The 22367-nt window shown below is 40.7% G+C and overlaps 1 protein-coding gene across 2 annotated transcripts in view; it reads left to right on the plus strand.

The window, feature by feature from the left end:
* Window positions 1-9805: 9805 nt before the first annotated feature.
* Window positions 9806-22367, plus strand: part of EDC3 (enhancer of mRNA decapping 3) — a 60614-nt gene continuing 48052 nt past the window's right edge. For both annotated transcript variants that reach the window (XR_006961223.1, XM_047074807.1), the window contains exon 1: window positions 9806-9938. The gene's annotated coding sequence lies outside the window, so the exon portion shown is untranslated. The remainder of the gene's footprint in view (window positions 9939-22367) is intronic.

The following is a 22367-nucleotide window of genomic DNA, read 5'->3' on the forward strand; positions in this document are numbered from 1 at the left end:
ACAGAGTAGTGGTTGCCAGACAGGAAAGGGGTGAGGGGTATGACGTGGTGAAGGAGAATATAATCAATAACATTGCATTGACTTTGTATGGTGGCAGAAGGTAACTAAACATTGTGGTGACCAGTTTGTAATGTATACAAATGTTGAATTACTGTCTTTTACACACGAAACTAATACAATATTGTATGTCAGTTATACTCCAATTAAAAGAAAATAAATAATCATACATTGCTGTGGAAATGCAAAATGATGTTGCCACTTTGGGAAATAGTTCCTAAAAAGGCTAAACACAGAGTCACCATATAATCTAGCAATTCTATTTTTAGGTGTATACCCAAGAGAATTAAAACATATATCTACACAAAAACTTGCATATGGATGTTCATAACAGTGTTATTAATAATAGCTAAAAAAAACCTGGAAATAATTCAAATATTCATCACCCGGGGAGTGGATAAATAAAATGTGGTATATCCACGCAATGGAATATTATTCTGCCATAAAAAGGATTGTATCAGAAGCATTTATACATGCTGTAGCATGGATGAGCCTTGAAAACATTAAGTCAAAGAAGCCGGACCACATATTACATACATGCCACATATTATATGATTTAATTTATATGAAATGTCCAGAATAGGAAAATCCATGGAGAAAGAAGGCAGATCAATGGTTGCCAGGGGCTGAGGGGTGGGAGGAATGGGGTGTGACTGCCAATGGGTACAGGATTCTTTTCTCATGGTTTGTAAGATCGAGTCCCACATCGGGCTCTGCACTGACAGAGTGGAGCCTGCTTGGGATTCTCTCTCTCTTTCTCTCTGCCCCTCCCCTGCTCATGCTCTGTCTCTCAAAATAAATAAATAAACACTAAAAAATTTTTTAAAAAAGGAAAAGAAAATAATTATCGACAGGGATTTAGTAATGCCATCTTCTTAATTGGTTTCTGACTATTGTTTTTAATGTTTATTTATTTATTTTGAGAGAGTGAGGGATGGGGGGGAGAGAGAGGGAATCCCAAGTAGGCTCCTCGCCCACCGCAGAGGCTGACTTGGGGCTAGGTCTCATGACCTCAAGGAGATCACGACCTGAAATCATGACCTGAGCCGACATCAAGAGTTGGACACTTAACCAGCTGAGCCACCCTGGCACCCTTCTGGCTATTTTGTAGTTCCCTTGTGTTTTTCTTCCTCTGTTTTTGCCTTCCTTTGCGAATCAATGATTTTCCATAGTGGTATGCGTTGATTTCCTTCTCTTCATTTTCTGTGAATCTTACTGTAGGTTTTCGATTTGTGGTTACCATGAGGCTTACATAAAACATCTTGTAACAGTCTATTTTATGTGGATAACAATTTGCTATTTTTTAGCGCTTTTTCTAAATTTATTTTTTGAGAGAGAGAATGAGAGAGAGAGAGAGAGACAGAATAATTGGGGGAGGAGCAGAGAGAGATGGGGACAGAGGATACAAAGCGGGCTCTTGCACTGACAGACTGACAGCAGCAAGTCCAACATGGGGATCAAACTCACGAACCACGAAATCATGACCTGAGCTGCCCAGGTGCCCCTACATGGATAACAATTTAACTTCAACCACATACAAAATCTCTATTCTTTCTTTGACTCCCTGCTTTTGTTTTTTTATGTCACCATTTACATCTCTTTATATCGTGTATCCATTAACAAATTATTGTAGCTATAGCTATTTTAATCACTTTGTCCTTTAACCTTTTTCTTTCTTTAATTCCAGTAGAATTAAATGTAATTAGTGTTATATTAGTTTCAGCTATACAATGTAGTGATTCAACCATTCTATACGTTACTCGGTAGTCATCACAGTAAGTGTATGCCCTTTTAACCTTTATACTAGAATTAAGTGGTTGACACATCACCATATTACAGTATTAGTGTTCTGAATTTGACTATGTGCTTACCTTTAACCAGTATGATGTATATTTTCATATGCTTTCATGTTACTAACTAGCATTTTTTGTTTCAGCTTAAAGACCTCCCTTTAGTATGTCTCGCAAGGCAGGTCTAGTGGGGGTGAATTCCCTCAGCTTTTGTTTGTCAGGGAAAAATCTTTACTTTGTACAAGTTTAACTTAAAGTAGCAAAGCTGGGGCGCCCGTGGGGGAGGAGGGGACTAAGTCAGTTAAGCGTCTGACTCTTGATTTCAGCTCAGGTCCTGATCTTTTGGTTCATGAGTTGGAGCCCCACATCGGGCTCTGCACTGACAGTGTGGAGCCTGCTTGGGATTCTCTCTCTCTCCCTCTCTCTCTGTCCCTCTCCCACTCATGCTGCCCCTCTCTTTCAAAATAAAAAAAGTTAAAAAAAAATAGCAAAGCTAATGTGATATACATTACTTAATAATATGTTTATAAAATCAATCATATTTTAAGATTAAAAATGGAAACTTTAATATTGTCTTCCAACATTGTGGGGTATGACTAAATCTTTAAATGTATTCATATAATGGTGTCAGTTTAAAATATTCAATTTAAATATGGTAGGAAAAAGGGGACTTTTTCCTAAAGGAATATTATGGCCTGGAATATACAGCTTGTTCTAGAGATGAAGAACTAAATAATATCCTTTGTCCTCTGCATACTCTACTCAGACAATAAATTATATTTTGCCTCACCTGTGTAAATGCCCCCTCAATTCTTTTTTTTTTTTTAATTTATTTTTTCAACGTTTATTTATTTTTGGGACAGAGAGAGACAGAGCATGAATGGGGGAGGGTCAGAGAGAGAGGGAGACACAGAATCTGAAACAGGCTCCAGGCTCTGAGCCATCAGCACAGAGCCCGACGCGGGGCTCGAACTCACATACCGTGAGATCGTGACCTGAGCCGAAGTCGGACGCTTAACCGACTGAGCCACCCAGGCGCCCCCCCTCAATTCTTGAAAATCTAATTTTTGTTTCCTAGCTGCCTTTTCCTAAACTCTTAGGTTGTTTTAATTTTTATTTTCCCCTTGAAAAAAATTTTTTAATGTTCATTTACTTATGAGAGGGAGAGACAGAGCACAAGCAGGGGAGGGGCAGAAAGAGAGGGAGACACAGAATCAGAAGCAGGCTCCCGGCTCTGGGCTGTCAGCATGGAGCCCAGCATGGGGCTCGAGCCCACAAACCGTGAGATCATGACCTGAGTCAAAGTCAGACGCTTAACCGACTGAGCCACCCAGGCGCCCCTTTATTTTTTCCTTTCAAGTAGGCTTCATAGCTAGCGCAGAGCCCAATGCGGGGCCTGAAACCACGACCCAGAGATTAAGACCTGAACTGAGATCAGGAGTTGGACGCTTAACCAACTGAGACATCCAGGCACCCCCTAGGTTATTTTAAATAAAACAACAAGGAGGGCGCTTGGGTGGCTCAGTATGTTAAGCATCTGACTTCTGCTTAGGTCATGATCTCCTGGCTCGTGAGTTAGAGCCCTGCCTCCGGCTCTGTGCTGACAGCTCAGAGCCTGGAGCTTGTTTCAGGTTCTGTGTTTCCCTCTCTCTGTCCCTCCCCTGCTTACACTCTGTCTTTCTCTCTCTCTCAAAAATAAATATTAAAAAAAAAAAACAGTTGGGTGCTCAACTGACTGAGCCACCCAGGCACCCTTCAGCTTTACCCTTCTAGACTTCCATAACACATACTGTCAAGTCAAAAACTGCAGATTAGTGCCGTGCTGTTCTTGACCTAAGAGTTAATTCTCTACTGGTTGATGCCTTTATTAGAGATTATTAGTGTGGCCCACAGGGCAATAAGGCAAAGTAAGTCTTGTTAAAACTCCCTTCCATATGTTGGGAGAGGCAAGTGGGTGCTGCCCACTGAGCCATCTACAATGGCTCCCAGAAATTTGACTCTGCTGGTCAGGTAAGGTCTACCCAGTTCAGATAACTCTCCAACCAGCAGCAGTACCTGGTGGAGTTCTATAACTTGGGAACTTGGGAAGTCTTCGAGAGGATTCGGTGAGTAGTAAATTCTGTCACTGAATGATTATTATTTTCAGTTGCCACTACTGTTATTGTGTCTCACTTCTTACCTTCATAGTTAAATTTCCTGAAATTGTCCACACTCACTGCTTCCACTTGCTCATCTCCCATTCTCTCCTGATCCACTGACATTTGACTTTTGGCCCCTTCACTCCCTCATAAAGCCCCTGTCAAAATGACCAGGGACCTCCTAGTTACTAAATCTAATGGACATTTTCAGTCTTCCTCTGATTCAAGCTCTTTGCAGTACTTAGCACTGTTAACTATTCTCTTAAAGTTCTCTCTTTTTAAAAAAAAATGGTCACTTTTCTGGGTCTCTTTGGCATTACCCACTGCTGAATTTTCTTTTGTATTCCTAGTTGCAGCTTCTCAATTTCCTCTGAATCATTCTCTCTTTTTGTGTATCTCTTAAATATTGGTGTTCATCAGAGTTCTGTCCTTGGCCCTTGACTATTCCCTTGCTGTATGGCATCCCTGGACCACATCATCCATTATTGGGTCTTTAAGTACCACCTGGTTATTGATGACTTCCAAATCTTTTCTATCTCTCCCGAGCCCCAGATCCACATTTCCAATTTCCTACCAGATGCCTCACAGCAGGCCCACTCCTAACACACATGGAGATCCCTGAACTGTTTCCCTTTTCTTCCTATCCCTATTCTACCCCACGCTATGAGGGGTTTCTCAGATCCACATGGGGGAAAATTCCAGCCTGAATTTCTAAGCTCCATCCACACCCCTCCCAAGCAGCCACATTTTTGTCTACTCCTTGGGCCTAGGGGTATTGCACAATGGCAGTGAGGTCCACCATCAGGATGACCTGGGCAAGATGCTTATCTATGGGCTGAAAGTGGACTCAGGCCATTTGGAAAGGAATTTCGGAATCTTAGGAATGTGAAATACAGCAGGGCTGAAAGAGGGGTGTGTGAGCTCTGGGTAGTCATGCCCTCTTAGCCACAGAGAGGAAGGTTTGGCTTAAGGAGTTCCAGAGTGTGGACCATCTAAAGCGTGGAGTCTAGCGCAAGGCTCCCAATTTCCCAAGTCTCAGGATTTTCACTGCTCCCACACACCTTAAACTCAACATATGCAGACCTGAATTTATCCTCTATCTTTTCCCCCTTTTCTCTTATTGCCTACCCACGACCTCTTCATCCTCTTCGAGTCCATATCTGAGCAAATAGCACTGCCAAACAATCTTTTGCTTTAGCCATAAAGCTGGCGGTTGATCTATCTCCTGAGCATCTTTATAATTTGTCTGTGGTCACCTCATCAGCCCCACTTGCTGGTGCTTTACCATGGCTTTTCAACATTTCTCATCTGAGTTTACCCAGTTTTCATTCAAGTCCATGTTCCATAATACAAGTCTGACTAGGATACTCTCTTGCTTCAAATTCTTCATTTGTTTCCCATTGCCCTTAGGATAAATCCAAACTCCTTATGGCATGGAAGGCTCCTCGGAATCTGGCTCTGCTTACGTTTCCAGATCAATCTGTCATCACTTCCTCCCTTTACATATACGTTCCATTCAAGTTGAGCGACTTGTATTTCCCTGGATGGGCTGTGATTCACTCACATTTCCTTGGCTTTCTATACAATTCTCCCTTTACTGGAATGACCTTCCTATATCACCTAATAATTCCCTTTTCATTCTTTATATCTCAGCCTAGATATTATATCTAGAAAACCCCATGCTTACTTTTAGCACCCCCTCCCCTACTTCCTTGTCTTGGGGAATTATACAGTATATAGCCTTTTGAGTCTGAATTTAAATTAACATAATGCATTTGAGATTCATTCATTTTGTTCATATATTAATTTTTATTGTTTGCATGGGTCTACTATAGCTTTTTTTTTTTTTTTCAACGTTTATTTATTTTTGGGACAGAGAGAGACAGAGGATGAACGGGGGAGGGGCAGAGAGAGAGGGAGACACAGAATCGGAAACAGGCTCCAGGCTCTGAGCCATCAGCCCAGAGCCTGACGCGGGGCTCGAACTCCCGGACCGCGAGATCGTGACCTGGCTGAAGTCGGACGCTTAACCGACTGCGCCACCCAGGCGCCCCTACTATAGCTTGTTTATTCATTCCCCAGTTGAGGGACATTTAGGTTATTTCCAATTTTTGTGTACCAGTGTTTATGTGAATACAGGCTTTAATTTCATTTGAGTAAATAGGAGTGCCAGGTGTGTGGTTAAGTATGGTTCCAATTAAGTTATTCAAAATTATCATTAGTGGGGCTCCTGGGTGACTCCGTTGGTTAAGAATTCGACTCTTGACTTCAGCTCAGGTCATGATCTCAGTTTGTGGATTCAAGCCCTGCATTGGGCTCTGTGCTGACAGTGCAGAACCTGCTTGGGATTCTCTCTCTCCCTCTCTGTCTGCCCTCCCATGCTTGCGCTCTCTTTCTCTCTCAAAGTTAAATAAAACTTGAAAAAATAAAATTATCATTAGTAACACACAGATTTTAATATATTCGATGAATTTCCATTGTTCTCATCGATGCTCAGTTGTCCTACTTTTGACCAGTGGGAGCTTCTTAAGTTAGCTTCCAAGTTCTTTTAGCAAAAACCTAGTAGTCTGACACCTTCCGTGCTTTCTTGTACCACAAGATGTTCTGGGTATATGGTATTTCTTGTCCGAACTAGTGTTCAATTTAACACATGGAGAGTTAATCTGTATAGCTGGTGGTTGTAGCAAAAACGGGGTGTTTGGAACAGTGTTACAGCAGGACTTCCCCTCTCCCCTAATTATGTAAAATTATAATCTTTAATTTGAATTTATTGTATAATTAATGAACACCCCACTTCTAGATCCTATTGAGAGAACATACCTCTTGTGTAAAACTGGATATGCATTAGTGTACGAACCATCAGAGCAGAAGGAGAAAGATGAAAAAGGAAAGAACTAAGTTTGGCTTTGGAGGAGTAAACCTTGTCAATTTCTGTGGGATTTGGCTTGGGATGGTGGTCGGAGGCTTGGGGAGGGAATGGTGGTCCTAGGAGGCTTTGCTATCTAACATTAAGCAAAGAACTTAATGTGCCTCCAAAAGTATGATATTTTAGCCACCAGCATCAGAACTCCCTGAGGAGTTTGTTAAAATACAGACTCCTGGGGGCACCTGGGTGGCTCAGTGGGTTGAGCATCCCACTCTAGATCTTGGCTCAGGTCTTGATCTCACTGTTTGAGATGGAGCCCCGTTTCTGGCTCTGTGCTGACAGCTTGGAGCCTGCTTGGGATTCTCTCCCCCTCTTTCTCTGCCCCTCCCTGGCCCAATTGCACACACTCTCAAAATAAATAAACTTTAAAAAAATCTTTTAAAATACAGACTACTGGATCCTACCCCAGAGTCAGTGAATTAGACTGAGAGTAAGACTTAGGAATGTGTATTTTAAATTTTTTTTTTTCAACGTTTATTTATTTTTGCGACAGAGAGAGACAGAGCATGAACGAGGGAGGGGCAGAGAGAGAGGGAGACACGGAATCGGAAACAGGCTCCAGGCTCTGAGCCATCAGCCCAGAGCCCGACGCGGGGCTCGAACTCACGGAGCGCGAGATCGTGACCTGGCTGAAGTCGGACGCTTAACCGACTGCGCCACCCAGGCGCCCCAGGAATGTGTATTTTAAACAACCTTTGCCCAATGCCACTGGTTTGTGGTTTCTGAAAGAACTCAATGAAAGCAACTTCTCTGTGCTCAGGTCAGGAAGGGAAACAATCCCTTTCTCAGAGAGAATCTTTGTGGTTCTCAGACAACCAGCCCTAGAGAAAGAAGAATGAAGACATAGTTTAGAGAAAACAAAGTTCCCCTTTACAATTCTGAATGTATTTGCCACTCCAGTTAGGCCAAATGAGAAACTCAATGTGTAAAAGCATTAAAAGATGGGTGACTGATCCCTCCATGAGGTCAAAGTTCAAAACCAATACACTGTTTTTGCTAAGCAGAGCAATTCAGCAGAGGAATTAAGGCAGTTGATCTCATTTCCAAAGTTTAATGGCTGACCAAATAGGGCTTCAGATCTTACTAAAAGCTTCCCAGTTTGAGCTCTAGGCAGTCTATGCAGGGGGTCTTAGGACAATTCTTTCTTTCATTCAACAGACACTTATTTTAGCACCTACTCTTGGCAAGCACTGTGCAAGATGATGGGGCAGCAGAGAACAACCACATGACCGAAGGCTGATGTGGGGCCTCCAGATTGGGTGGAGGCTGGTAGTGCAGGAGGTGAAAGAATTCACCCAAGGCAGAACAAAGGAGATAGACATTTATTGAATACACTGCAAGAGAGCAGCGGGCAGGACAGCAAAGGAGAGACTGTCCGTGAGAAGGCAGTGGAGGAGGGTTGTACTTAAGGGGGAGGGAGTGAGGAAGTATGGCAACATAGAGAATTTTCCCTTTTTGGTACCTGTGCCCGGTTGCAAGTAGCCCATTAGTCAGCTAGGGTCTATGGCTGTTTTGAGGTTGGTTGCCTAATGTGCCTGTTTGCATTCAGCTGGGTGGTCACCTTGTACCTTACTCAGGTTTCCATTGCTCAAGCCTGTTGCCTAAAAGTGGCCTCTACGACTGACTTCACCTGTGAATTTAAAAGATGGTTCCAAGTGGACTATAGAACACTTAACCAAAAGAAGGCACAAGAGAATTAACCACCTTTTTTTTTTTAGGAATACCAATCATGTTCGGGTGCAATTTTACAGCAATTTTGTTAAGTTATTATCTCCAGTTTATCTCAAGTTACACAGCTGTCATAAAAAAACACAAAAGGTAGGGGCATCTGGTTGGCTCAGTCAGAGGAGCATCCAACTCTTGATCTTGGGGTCATGAGTTCAAGCTCTACCTTGGGTGTAGAGATTACTTAGATAAATAAAACGTTAAAAAATTATATATGTAAAAAACAAAAGGTAGAGCTAGAACAAAACTCAACCCTGAGTTTCATACAGCAATGGCTCCCAAATCTGGGATGTGCAAAGAATTGATTGTAAAGAACATTTAAAATAATACACACACACACACACACACACACACACGTCAGAGCTCCTCCAGACCTATGAAAACTGAATCTCTTGCGATGGGGGAGGGGAAGGCACTCCCTGGAGAGAGAAAATTTTATTAAATTCCTCAACTGATTTTGTAGAGCCATGTTTGGAACCACTGTCCTACTCTTTGCTACCTGCCCAAGCAGTGGTTCTCAAACGTGGCATCAGGTGTTAAGATGACCTTGCAAACTTGAAAGGTCTAAAATCCCTCATTATACTCAGTCATGGTCTTAAACGCCTACTTTTTTTTTTTTTTTTTTCAAAACCAAGACTACCAATGCTCTAAAAGGCACTTACCCATGTACCAAGTACTGGGATGTGTGGGGGGGGAGCGGCACTCAAGTACACATTGACTAGCACTAACTCCAAAATGAGCTGAAGCAGATCAACCGCAAGGGGAATCTGTTTCCTTTAATCCGTTGCGGGGGCCTACTTATTGCGTCCCACAGCTACAACTGATCAAACGCCGACGTCCACGCCACCAGGCACCCCCTCCTCCCCAAAGTCCTCAGCTCTTCTGCGGCGATAAGCCCGAGGGGTCTGGAGAGAAAGCTGGAACTTTTCATCACAACTGGGCCGGAAAGTGGGTCAGGGCCCCAACTCCAACCAGGCCCCTACCCCGCGTGAGCAGGCGGGGCTCGCAAAATGGACGCCCAGGCGCGGTTCCGGAGGCCGCAGCGCGGGCATTCGCCGCGCTCTTCCAGGCTCTCAAATTTCCCGGGAGCTCCGCCCCTCAACTGCCTGCCCTCCGGTTTCCAAGGCGTCGCGCCGGAAGTGACCTCACGGCGGTGGCGTGGAGACGCGGGGCGCTTCCGGCGGCGGCCGCGACTGTGGGGGTGGGTGTGGAGAAGCCCCTTATCAGCCTCTGGGTCTCCTCGTGTTGCAGGGTCTCCTTGGCGCGGTGTGCGGAGGCGGCGACAGGCAGACGGCGTTGGAGGTGGGAGCGGCGGGGCGGCTGGGGTACGGGCGCTCGCGGGAGGGGGCTTCCGGGGTTGCCAAGAGGGTTTGCTTTTAGGCTTCGGGGTTCCGGGCCTTGTAGACTTTTATAGAGGCGGGCGCGAGCCGGGGGCCAGGTCCTAGGGGTTGCCTCAGGGGGTGTGGTTTGAGGTGGGCGGCGGAGGGCAGCAGGATTCTAAACAGCCCGGGAAGCGTGGGAGGGGGGAGGCATTAGCGGCCTAGGCTGTTGGTTTAGCCTCGTTGATGGCCGGGGCAGCTAGCCCACTCTTTGCTCCATGCCTCAGTGTCCTTTTGCACAATGGAGTAGGGTGGCATGGAACAGCGCGGGTGCCACCTCCGTGACTGATAGCCTGAGGACAGAGGTGAACTGGGGTCTGAGAGGGAAAGGTGGCCGAGAAGTTAACGATACCCGCCGGGGCGCAGCCTCTTGATTCTTTACAGCCGTAGGTGTTAAGCCTGAGCTTCTTTAACTACCCTTTCTGTGCTGTTGATTGAATTTATCAACATTTGGCTTGTTGAGTGGTTCAAGTGTTCTGGCGTGTGCGAGGCGTCGTCCTCGCCTGGTTGGCGAGTTGGCTTTCAATGAATCTTCCAATTCCAGAGCTTGGAGGAGTCCTAACAATCCTCTCCTGTGGTTGCGGATGAGGAACTGGAATGGTTTTTCTACTCTTACCTAGCCACAGACTACAGAGATTTCGGTCCGCTGTCAGGTATCGGTCTAGTAAGACCATCAGAACATAAATGACTGTCTGTGAGCAGGTCACTATTTCAACTGGAAACCTCAGATGGATTCTAGTCTTTTTTTATGAATGGCAGATTAGGGGTACTGAGTTCAAAATTCCTATCTGTTGGTTTCTCTCAATGAAATAAAGATGGTTACAAATAACGTAACTTTTTTATCACTTAGAATTTTTTGGTGGAACTTCCTTGTGGGGGTAGGGCTGTGGGACTAGCAAAGGGTATTTCAAACTTTTTTGACCTGGGACCCACAGTTAGATACAGTTTACATCATGATTCCGTGTGTGCTCCCAGCATGGGCACAGTACACACGACATACCCCTCAAAAGTTTACCCTTTCTACATATGATGCCCCTTGACATTTTCTATTTCATCGAAAGAAAAAGTTGATTGCTATTCACTAAATTGACTGCCAACAGGTCTGACCGCCAAACACCTGTAGTTTGAAAAATACTGGATTAGAAAATGTTTAAGATATTTGTGACTTCTGAGAATTCAAAGTGGAAATGTATCCTAGCCAGAGGAGCAGGGTTGCTAGAGTTATAAATTCATCCAGAACAACAGGACAGGAACTTCAAATTGGTGTCTCAAAGGAATGTAGTGGTAGTGTGTCAGGATTTTAGAAGGCGTTCATTACATCTTTTTTATGATGACCTGGTGGATGACATAGGGGAATTTGCCAGATTGTGGTAAAGTTAGATGGAGTCATGACTTTGAGCCTCCAGGTCTGGAAAGGTTTGATTTATGAATACAACTTACAGTTGGGATTCTGGTGAGTTGAGGCTATATCACTTTCTTTATATACAGCGTGTATTTCAAGCCTTATCTGAAAGGTGTGCTTATCAGATTTTTTTACCTTTTTGAAGTGAAGAGAGAAAATATCATCTGGTTAATCTCAAGATTTGCCCAGTGCAGTTTAATGAAACGAAATGGTCATACAAATGTGAGAAATTTCAGTTAGGTTACAAAAAATACAATTATACCAGGTAATGAAGGTAGATGTAAAAAAAAAAAAAAGAAGGTAGATGTAACTTGGAAGGGGTTCATGTGATAAAAAGAAGTGGAGTTTCAATCATCTGAATCAGTGGCATGGCTAGGTTGTGAGAAAAACTCGTGGGACTGTGGTGGCAGATTGCATTAAGAGAACATAGAATCTAGGACAAGAAAGGAAGATTGACCTTAGCACTGATTAGCTCTCTCCTGGAATATAAGGTTTATGTCTGGGTACTCTAAAACAGTAAATTAATTTGGGGGTACAAGTTAAAAGTCGTTGGAATTTGTCAAATTTTCAAAAGTAATTTTTTGTTGCTTGTCTGAAGTAATTTTTTATTGGTTGTCTGAGTTGCATTGACATGAGTGATTCTTTTTCCCTTGTTACTCAGGGTCTTAAAACTTTTTTTAGTGTCCAAAACATTAGAAAGTCTATGTATCTCTTACACATTTAAGTTGGCATCTGAAATTGGTCATTGTAAATTTCAGTAGTTTAAACATTTTAAATAATTTAGGATGTAAGTTTTGGCATGTAAATACTGACTTCTAGAAGATCCGTACAAAGTTATCTAAATATGCAATTTGATGTTCTTATTTTATTCTTTTTTTTAAAGTGGGCTCCACACCCTATGTGGGGGCTTGAACTCAAGACTGTTGAGATCAAGAGTCGCATGCTCCACCGACTGAGCCAGCCAGGCACCCCTTGATGTGTTTAAAATATACAAGTAACCTTTTTTGTATTAAACCTCTGAGATATGTTTAAGATATGTATAAATGTTGTATTACATTACTTGAATTTTGGGTGTTAAACTAATCTTGTGTTCCTGGAATGAACCCCACTTAGTCATGGTGTATAATATTTTTTTATATGTTGCTGAGTTTAGTCTGCTAATATTTTGTTAAGAATTTCGTGTCTATGGGGCGCTTGGGTGGCTCAGTCGGATGAGCTTCCCACTTTGGCTCAGGTCATGATCTCAACTGTTCGTGAGTTCGAGCCTCGCGTCAGGCTCTGTGCTGACATCTCAGAGCCTGGAGCCTGCTTCAAATTCTGTGTCTCCCTCTCTCTCTGCCCCTCCGCCTGCTCACACTCTCTCTCTCTCTCTCAAAAATAAACAAACATTAAAAAAAAATTAAAAAAAAAAAGAATTTTCATGTCTGTGTTCATGAGGGATACTGAAGTTTTTTTTAATGTCTTTGGCTTTAGTATCAGAGTGATAGTACCCATATAAAATGAGTTGGGAAATGTTACTTTCTTTTCTGTTTTCTGAAAGAGTTTGTGTAGGATTGTTTATTTTTCCATATGTTTGATAGAATTTACTAGTGAAGCCTTCTGGGCCACCCAGGCAACCCTGCCACTCCCAAGATTTTGATTAAATAGCTTTCGAGATAAATGCATGGAAAAATACCTAGTTTTTCAGAAGCCCATAAGTAACCACTTACTCATCCTCAGCTGTTGGTTATAACTGTCCTTAGTTGACCAGAGTTGTTGTTTCAATCTGAATAGCGTGAGTTCTGTCTGATGTGGCAGAGGAAATGGAAGTTAGTTGGTTTGTAACTGGCAAGTTCTTCATTTGTAGTTTATAAATTGTTTTGGCCGCTGCCTCAGTTGCATAATGGGTGGAAGATCATTTAGGGCTACCTGAATTTATTATCTAAAGGTCTCTTATTAAGAGAATGATATGGAAAGCCTCATACTTAATGGGGAAAAAGTGATAGTTTAGCGTTTGAGCAGATTAGTCCATACATATTCTAAGACTTTGTAATTGGCCAGCATAAATGGGCACATTTGTTCCCAACAAAGACAAATACAAAAATGTTAAATTCCTTATACATAATAGTCCCCCAAACAGGATGGGTAAATACACTGAGGCATAGTTATATAATAGAATAGTATATAGTCATGACAAAGAATGAACTATTGCTACATACAACAATAAGGATGAATCTCACAGATGTAAAATTGAGCAAAGAAACCAAACACTTCAAAAGAGAACCTTTATAAATAAAAAATAAATAAGAATCTTCATGATTCCATTTATATGAAGTTCAAAAAGGCTAACCTAGGGGTGCCTGGGTGGCTCAGTTAAGCATCCGACTTTAGTTCAGGTCCCGAGTTGGGCTCTGCTGACGGCTCAGAGCCTGGAGCCTGCTTTAGAATCTGTGTCTCCCTCTCTCTCTCTGCCCCTCCTCCGCTCGCACTCTGTCTCTGTCTCAAAAATATTTAAAAAAAAAAAAAAAGGGCTACCCTAATCCTTTGTGTTAAATATCAGAATAATGGCTACCTTTGTGGGGACACAGTGGAAACTTCGTGGGAGTTCAAAGTATTCTGTGTCTTGATTTAGGTGGTGGTAATGTGGGTGAATTAATATGCAAAAGATCATGCAGCTGTACACTTAAAATATGTAGGCTTACTATGTATATTAGGCCCTGATAGAAAAGTAGAAAGTAAAAGACATCAAAGATTGGTCTCCTTGTGGCTTCTAGATCTCCTTCTGCTTCAGCTGTTGCTCTTTTGACACGAAGATGTTAGCCCTCTGATTGATGAAACCCCCTTCCTTAGTGTGTTCATCTGATTCGGAACCCAGATGGCACTCACTGGTTTTAGATTTACTGGTTTAAATTAATAGAGCAATTTTCTTTATAGAATGAGCCTATTTGATGAGTTTTGGATAATGCATTAATGTATTTTACATAGAGGGAAGTTTGTGATAATAGGGTAATTTGTTACACGTCGAGTGGTTACTTTTTAAAAAGTTTCTATTGTAGAACTGGCAGTCCACGTTTTAAAGCTATTAAAAGTTCTCAATTATTACCAATATAAACTTGAATGTACAACATCTTTTTAAATTATAGTTGCTGTACAATCTTATATTTCAGCTGTAATTCTGTACATCACACTGTGCTTATTACCATGATGGATATGGGTACCATTTGTCACCATACACTGTTGTCACAATATCATTGACTATGTTTCCTGTGCTGTACTTTTCATCTCTGTGACTTATTTTGTAAGTGGAATTTTGTACTTCTTAAATCCCCTTCACCTAATTCACCCTCTGTGACTTATTTTGTAAGTGGAATTTTGTACTTCTTAATCCCCTTCACTTAATTTACCTATCCCCTCAACTCCATCCCCTCTGGCACCCACCATTTCTCTATTTATGATTCTTTGTTTTGTTTTTTAGATTCTACATGTAAGTGAAGGCATATGGTATTTGTCTTTATCAGACTTATTTCACTTAGCATAATGGCCTGTGGGTCCATCCATGTTGTCACACTTGGCAAGATCTCATACTTTTTGACGACTGAGTAATATTCCTGTGTGTGTACCACATCTTATACATTTATCTGTCAGTGTGCACTTAGGTTAGCTTTCATTTCTTAGCTATTGTAAAGCTACAGTGAACATAGGGGCGCACCTGTCTTTTCACACTGGTGGTTTTGTTTTCTTTGGGTAAATACCCAGTAGTTGAATTACTGGATTGTATGGTATTTCTTTTCTTTTCTGTTTAATTGATATTCAAGTTAGTCTTGGCTTCAGGAGTAGATTCTAGTGATTCATCTCTTACGTATGATACCCAGTGCTTGTCCCGAAAAGTGCCCTCATTAATGCCCATCACCCATTTAACCCATCCCCCTGCCTTCCCCCACTCCAGCAACCCTCCATTTATTCTTTGTATTTAAGAGTCTCTTACAGTTTGCTTCCCTTCTCTTATGTTCATTTGTTGAGTTTCTCAGATTCCACATATGAATGAAATCATATGATATCTGTCTTTCTCGGACTGACTTATTTTGCTTGGCATAATGCCCTCCAGGTACATCCACATTGTTGCAAAATGGCAAGATTTCATTCTTTTTCATTGCGGAGTAGTATTCACTGTATGTATGTATGTATGTATGAATGTGTATATCTTTTTAATTCATCAGTTGATGGACATTTGGGCGCTTTCCATAATTTGGCTATTTTTCTTTAAAAAATATAATTTATTGTCAATTTAGCTAACATACAGTGTATACAGTGTGCTCTTGGCTTTGGAAGTAGATTCTCATGATTCATCGCTTACATACAATACCCAGTGCTGATCCCAACAAATGCCCTCCTCAATGCCCATCACCCATTTTCCCCTCTCCCCTAAACCCCTCCCATCAACCCTCACTTTGTTCTCTGTATTTAAGTCTCTTATGGTGTGCCTCCCTCTCTGTTTTTTCCCCTTCCCTTCCCCCATGGTTTTCTGTTAAGTTTATCAAATTCCACGAGTGAAAACATAGGATATCTGTCTTTCTTTGACTTATTTCATTTAGCATAATACTCTCTAGTTCCATCCACATTGCAAATGGCAAGATTTCATTCCTTCTCATTGCCAAGTAGTGTTCCATTGTATATCTAAACCACATCTTCTTCATCCATTTGTCAGTTGATGGACATTTGAGCTCTTTCCATAATTTGGCTATTGTTGAAAGTGCTGCTATAAACATTGGAGTACATGTGCCCCATGAATCAGCACTCCTGTATCTTAGTAGTATAAATTCTTAGTAGTGCTATTGCTAGGTTGTAGGGTAATTCTATTTTTAATTTTTTGAGGAACCTCCACACTGTTTTCCAGAGCAGCTACACCAGTTTGCATTCCCACCAACAGTTCTAAGAGGGTTCCTGTTTTTCCACACCCTTGCCAACATCTGTTGTTTCCTGAGTTGTTAATTTTAGCCACTCTGACTGGTGTGAGGTGGAATCAGACTGATTTTGATTTGTATTTCCCTGATAATGAGTGATGTTGAGCATCTTTTCATGTGTCTGTTGGCCATCAGGATGTCTTTGGAAAAGTGTCTATTCATGTCTTCTCATTTCTTCATTGGGTTATTTGTTTTTTGGATGTTGAGTTTAAGTTCTTTATAGATTTTGGCTACTAACCTTTTATCCGATATGTCATTTGCAAATAACTTCTCCCATTCCATTGGTTGCCTTTTAGTTTTGTTGATTGTTTCCATTGCAGTACAGAAGCTTTTTATCTTGATGAGGTTCCAATAGTTCATTTTTGCTTTTATTTCCCTTGCCTTTGGAGATGCGTCGAGCAAGACGTTGCTGCATCTGAGGTCAGAGAGATTGTTGCCTTTTTTTTTCCTTTAGGGTTTTGATGATTTCCTGTCTCACATTTAGGACTTTCATTCCTTTTGAGTTTATTTTTGTGTATGGTGTAAGAAAGTGGTCCAGTTTCATTCTTCTGCATGTTGCTGTCCAGTTCTCCTAGCATCATTTGCTAAAGAGATGTCTTTTTTCCATTGGATACTCTTTACTGCTTTGTCAAAGATTAGGTGGCTGTACATTTGTGGGTCCAATTCTGGGTTCTCATGCACATTGGTCTGTGTGTCTGTTTTTGTGCCAATACCATACTGTCTTGATGATTACAGCTTTGCAGTAGAGGCTAAAGGCTGTGATTTCTCTCACTTTGGTTTTCTTTTTCAACATTACTTTGGCTACTTGGGGTCTTTTGTGGTTCCATACAAATTTTAGGATTGCTTGTTCTAGCTCTGAGAAGAATGCTGGTGCAATTTTAATTGGGATTGCATTGAATGTGTAGATTGCTTTGGGTAGTGTTGACATTTTAACAATATTTGTTCCTCCATTCCATGAGCATGGAATGTTTTTCCATTTCTTTGTGTCTTCAGTTGCGTTCATAAGCTTTCTATAGTTTTCAGCATACAGATCTCTTACCTTTTGGTTAGGTTTATTCTTAGGTATTTTATGGTTTTTGGTGTAAGTGTAAATGGGATTGATTCCTTTATATCTCTTTTTTTTTTTTTTAATTTTTTTTTTCAACGTTTATTTATTTTTGGGACAGAGAGAGACAGAGCATGAACGGGGAAGGGGCAGAGAGAGAGGGAGACACAGAATTGGAAACAGGCTCCAGGCTCTGAGCCATCGAGCCCAGAGCCCGACGCGGGGCTCGAACTCACGGACCGCGAGATCGTGACCTGGCTGAAGTCGGTCGTTTAACCGACTGCGCCACCCAGGCGCCCCCCTTTATATCTCTTTCTGTTGCTTCATTATTGGTGTATAGAAATGCAGCTGATTTTGTGCATTGATTTTATATCTTGTGACTTTGTTGAGTTCATCTATCAGCTCTAGCAGTTTTTCGGTGGAGTCTTTCAGGTTTTCCATATAGAGTATCATGTCATCTGTGAAGAGTGAAAGTTTGACTTCTTCTTTGCCAATTTGGAGGCCTTTTATTTCTTTTTGTTGTGATTGTTGAGGCCAGGACTTCCAACACTGTGTTGAACAACAGGGCGAGAGTGGGCATCCCTGTCATGTTCCTGATCTTAGGGGGAAAGCTCTCAGTTTTTCTCCATTGAGGATGATATTAGCTGTGGGCCTTCATATATGGCTTTTGTGATGTTGAGGTATCCCTTCTATCCCTACTTTCTTGAGGGTTGTTATCAAGAAAGGATGCTGTATTTTGTCAGATGGTTTTTCTGCATCTATTGACAGGATCATATGGTTCTTATCCTTTCTTCTATTAATGTGGTGTATCATGTTAATTGATTATGAATATTGAACCAGCCCTGCAACCCAGGAATGAATCCCTCTTGATCATGGTGAATAGTTCTTTTAATGTACTGTTGAGTTTGATTTGCTAGTATCTTGTTGAGAACTTTTGCATCCAGCTTCATCAGGGATATTGGCCTGTAATCCTTTTTAGAGGGGTCTTTGGTTTTTGGAATCAAGGTAATGCTGGCTTCATAGAATGAGTTTGGAAGCTTTCCTTCCATTTCTTTTTCTTTTTTTTTTTTTTTGGAATTTCTATTTTTAATTTTTTAGGAAGCTCCATACTGTTTTCCACAGTGGTTGTATCAGTTTGCATTCCCACCAACTGCACAGGGCTTCCTTTTTGTCCACATCGTTGCCAACATTTATTGTTTCTTGTCCATTTGGTATTGCTTATTCTGACAGATGTGAGGTGCTATCTCATTGTAGTTTTGATTTGTATTTGCCTGATGATTAGTGATATTGAGCATCTATTCATGTGTCTGTTGGCCATCTGTATGTCTTCTTTGGAAAAATGTCTATTTGGGTCCTCTGTCCATCTTTAATCAGATTATTGGGGTTATTTTTTTGTGTTGTGTAAGTTCTTTACAGTTTGGATATTAAACCCTTACTGGAGAGGGTACCTGGGTGGCTCAATCAGTTAAGTGTCTGACTCTTGATTTTAGCTCAGGTCATGAGCTCATGGTTTGTGGGATCGAGCCTTGCATCAGGCTCTGCACTGTGTGGAGCCTGGTTGGGATTCTTTCCCTCTCCCTCTCTCTCTGCCTCTCCTCTGCTTGTGCACATACTCTCTCTCTGTCAAAATAAATAAATAAATAAACATTAAAAAAATAAACCCTTATTGGATATATCATTTGCAAATATCTTCTCCCAGTGGTAGGTTGCCTTTTCCTTTTTTTGGTTTCCTTTGTTGTGCAAAAGCTTTTTAAAGACAGCGTCAGTGTCTTAAATATATATATTGGGTAAAGAAGAAATAAAAGTCTTTCACATCTCATGAATTTCTGGTAGTTGAAAAAATTCTTGTTACTACAGCTTTTCATTCTGCAGCTAATAATACAAGCATCAGAGTAGGATTATGACAGAGTATAAATGATGGGAGAGGACATTCATACTTCTGTGATACTAAAGTAGACAAAGGCTGGTCAGGACATGGGAAATAAGCCTAAAATATGTGTATTTTGTGCCTTTTACCATCATCAGTGTTGTGGAAATTGGGTTGCATCGGAAATTCATCTGATTTCTTAAATGCTTATGTTGATAATTGTTGTAACTCAGTGATGGGTATGTGGGGTTCATTATGCTGTTCTGTCTACATTTGTGTATGTTTGAAATTTTTTATAAAATTTAAAAAAAATCTAACAGTTGATCCTGCTAACACATTATTTTCTGTTCTGTCAGCATAGTTTTCTGATACTTACTTAGATCACTGGAAAATTCCCTGAGTTTTTCTTTAGGTTTTGTGTTTCTGATGGGACATATTCTTTTTACCACACGAGTGTTTTTTATTTTTCCTTTTTTAGGCTGTATATTTTATGTAGGTGTATTTCTGAAATTAATACTTGAAAACAGCTTGAAATGCTCTTTCTTTTCTGTTTTTTCATGGAGAATGCCAAGCAGTATTTCATTTTGTACTTAATATTGTATGTTATGTTTATACTCATCTGCTATTTCCTGACTTCCTTCTGTATGTAGGGCAATGCTGGATTTCATATCTTTGTAGGATTTTGCACAGAGTATGCTTAACAGGTATTCTCATTTTAGAACTATTTCCAAGAAGGGCCAAGGCATCTAAATATAAATATTTATATACTCTAGATTTTGAGTGATTAACTTCTGTCAGATTTATGACATGTAAATTCATTCATTGATTAGATAAATATTTGAGTTTCTTTTTAATTCTGGACACTCTTACTGGCTGAACAAGGCAGAAAAGGTCTCTTGCCCTCATGAAGCTTACATTTTAGTGGGGTGATACAACATAAACTAATAAGGTAATTCGTGTTGTGATTAATTTTGAGACCATAACAGAAGATGAGGTGTTGAAGAGTGATGGTGAGTAGTGACATTAGATTGGGGTAGCCAGGGAAGGCCTCTTTGGGGTGGTGACATTTTAGCAGATACCAGAAAGACAAGATAGAATTAGCTATTCATAGTTTTGTTGTAGCGTAAGTTTTTTGTTCCTTTTTTTTGCTGAGTAGTGTTTTGTTGTTAATACCATAATTTATCTCTTGTCCTTGTTTCTAGTTTTTGCTATTGTGAATAAAGCTACTGTGTACATTTGTGTACAAGTTCCTTTTTGAGCATGTTTTCATTTTTCCTGGGTAAATGCTGGGAATGAAATTTGGGGTCATAGGTATGTGTTTAATATTGTAAGAAATCATTAAACTCTTTCCCAAAGTCGTAGTATCATTTTACACTATCAGCAGTGAAAGGGGGTTCCAGTTGCTCCATATCATCACATGCATTTGGTGTCACCTACCGTCCTTTAAATTTTAAGCCAAGATACCAAAATGGTATCTTATGGTGTTTTTTTTCCAACATAATGATTTTTTATTGTTGTAAAATACATGTGTATAAAAGTTACTATTTTAAGTGTATAGTTCAGTGGCATTGAGTACAGTCACATTGTTGTGTAACCATTACCACCATCGATAACTTTTTCAGACTCCCAAACTGAAATTCTGTGCCCATTAAACAATAACTTACCATTCCCTGTTCCCCCCGCTCCTGGCAGCCACCTTCTACTTTCTGTCTCTGTGGTAGAATAGTCTCTTGTGTCGGGTAGTCTCTTGACTGCTGTAGGAAACTCCTATCTGGCTTATTTTACTTAGCATAATGTCTTCAAGGTTCATCTGTGTTGTAGCATATATCAGAACTTCTTTTTAAGACTGAATGATATTCCACTCTAGGTATATACCACATTTTGTTTATCTGTTCACCCAGCATGGATGTTTGAGTTGTCTCGTTGTGTTTTAATTTGCATTTCCCCAGTAATTAATGATGTTCAGCAGCTCTTCATATGTTTATTGGTCATTCAGATAACTTCTTTTGCCCATATTTAAAAAATGTGTTTTTCCTTTTTTATTGCTGATTTGTAAATATTCCTTATGTACTCTGGATACAAGTCCTTTATCAGATATATTGATTGTGAATGTTTTCTTCTTGACTGGCTTTACCTTTTTTCCCCCCCTCTTGTTTTGGGGCGATAGTAGAAGAAAGAACCATTGTTTTGCTTCTTGAAATGCTTGGCTTGGCCAAGTCTGGGAGGTAGCCTCCATAGAAGTGATTTTGGGATGTGGCTAGACTATGTGGAATATCTTCTTAAATATTTTATTATGTTACCATTATTTTAAATGTATGACTAACCCCATTCAGAGAATGATTTGGTTTGAAAAGAAGTTGAAAAAATATGACGTGGAAAAAAATAGTTTTCTGCTCTGGGACATTGTAATCAAAGCTAGATGACTTTAGCTTTTTACTGATTGGGGCGTTATCCTAAGAAAATAATTTAGGACAAGCACTATATGAAATTGATCATTGCTGCATTAATTATAATTGTGAAAGATGGAATTCTCTAAATGTTCAATAAGAAAACTAAGTGGGGTGCTTGGGTGGCTCAGTTGGTTAAGCATCTGACTCTTGATTTCGGCTCAGGTTATGACTCAAGGTTCTTGAGCTTGAGTCCCATGTTGGGCTCTGCGCTGTCAGTACAGACCTGCTTGGGATTCTCTCTTCCTCTTTCTCTGCCACTCCCCTGCTCATTCTCTCTGTCTCTCTCTCTCAAATAAATAAGCACTTTAAAAACTCTTTTAAAAAATAAAATGGGTTAGTAAAGTAGCTACCCCGTAGAATTGTCATGAGGATTGAAGGGAAGAATGCCCCTACAGTTTTGGCTGAGTCATACTAAATGTGCAGTAAATGCTGGCTGCTGCTGCTGCTGTTGCACAACATGATGGTATGTGTTTAAAGGCTGTGGGATTATGTGTGTTCCACTCACCTTTTATTTTCTTAGCAGTAGTTTTTTTCTCCTTCCTTTCTGTTACCTATCATATTAAACCATCATTAGATTCAGACCACCTATATGAAAGGTCAACTTCTTTCCATCTCCGTTGATCTGTTACAGTTTACCATCAGCTCTCA

This window comes from Lynx rufus, unplaced genomic scaffold, assembly GCF_022079265.1.
Source record: "Lynx rufus isolate CCGP_SWC_20201006 ecotype Redwood Valley unplaced genomic scaffold, mLynRuf1.p SCAF_13, whole genome shotgun sequence".
Lineage (NCBI taxonomy): Eukaryota > Metazoa > Chordata > Mammalia > Carnivora > Felidae > Lynx > Lynx rufus.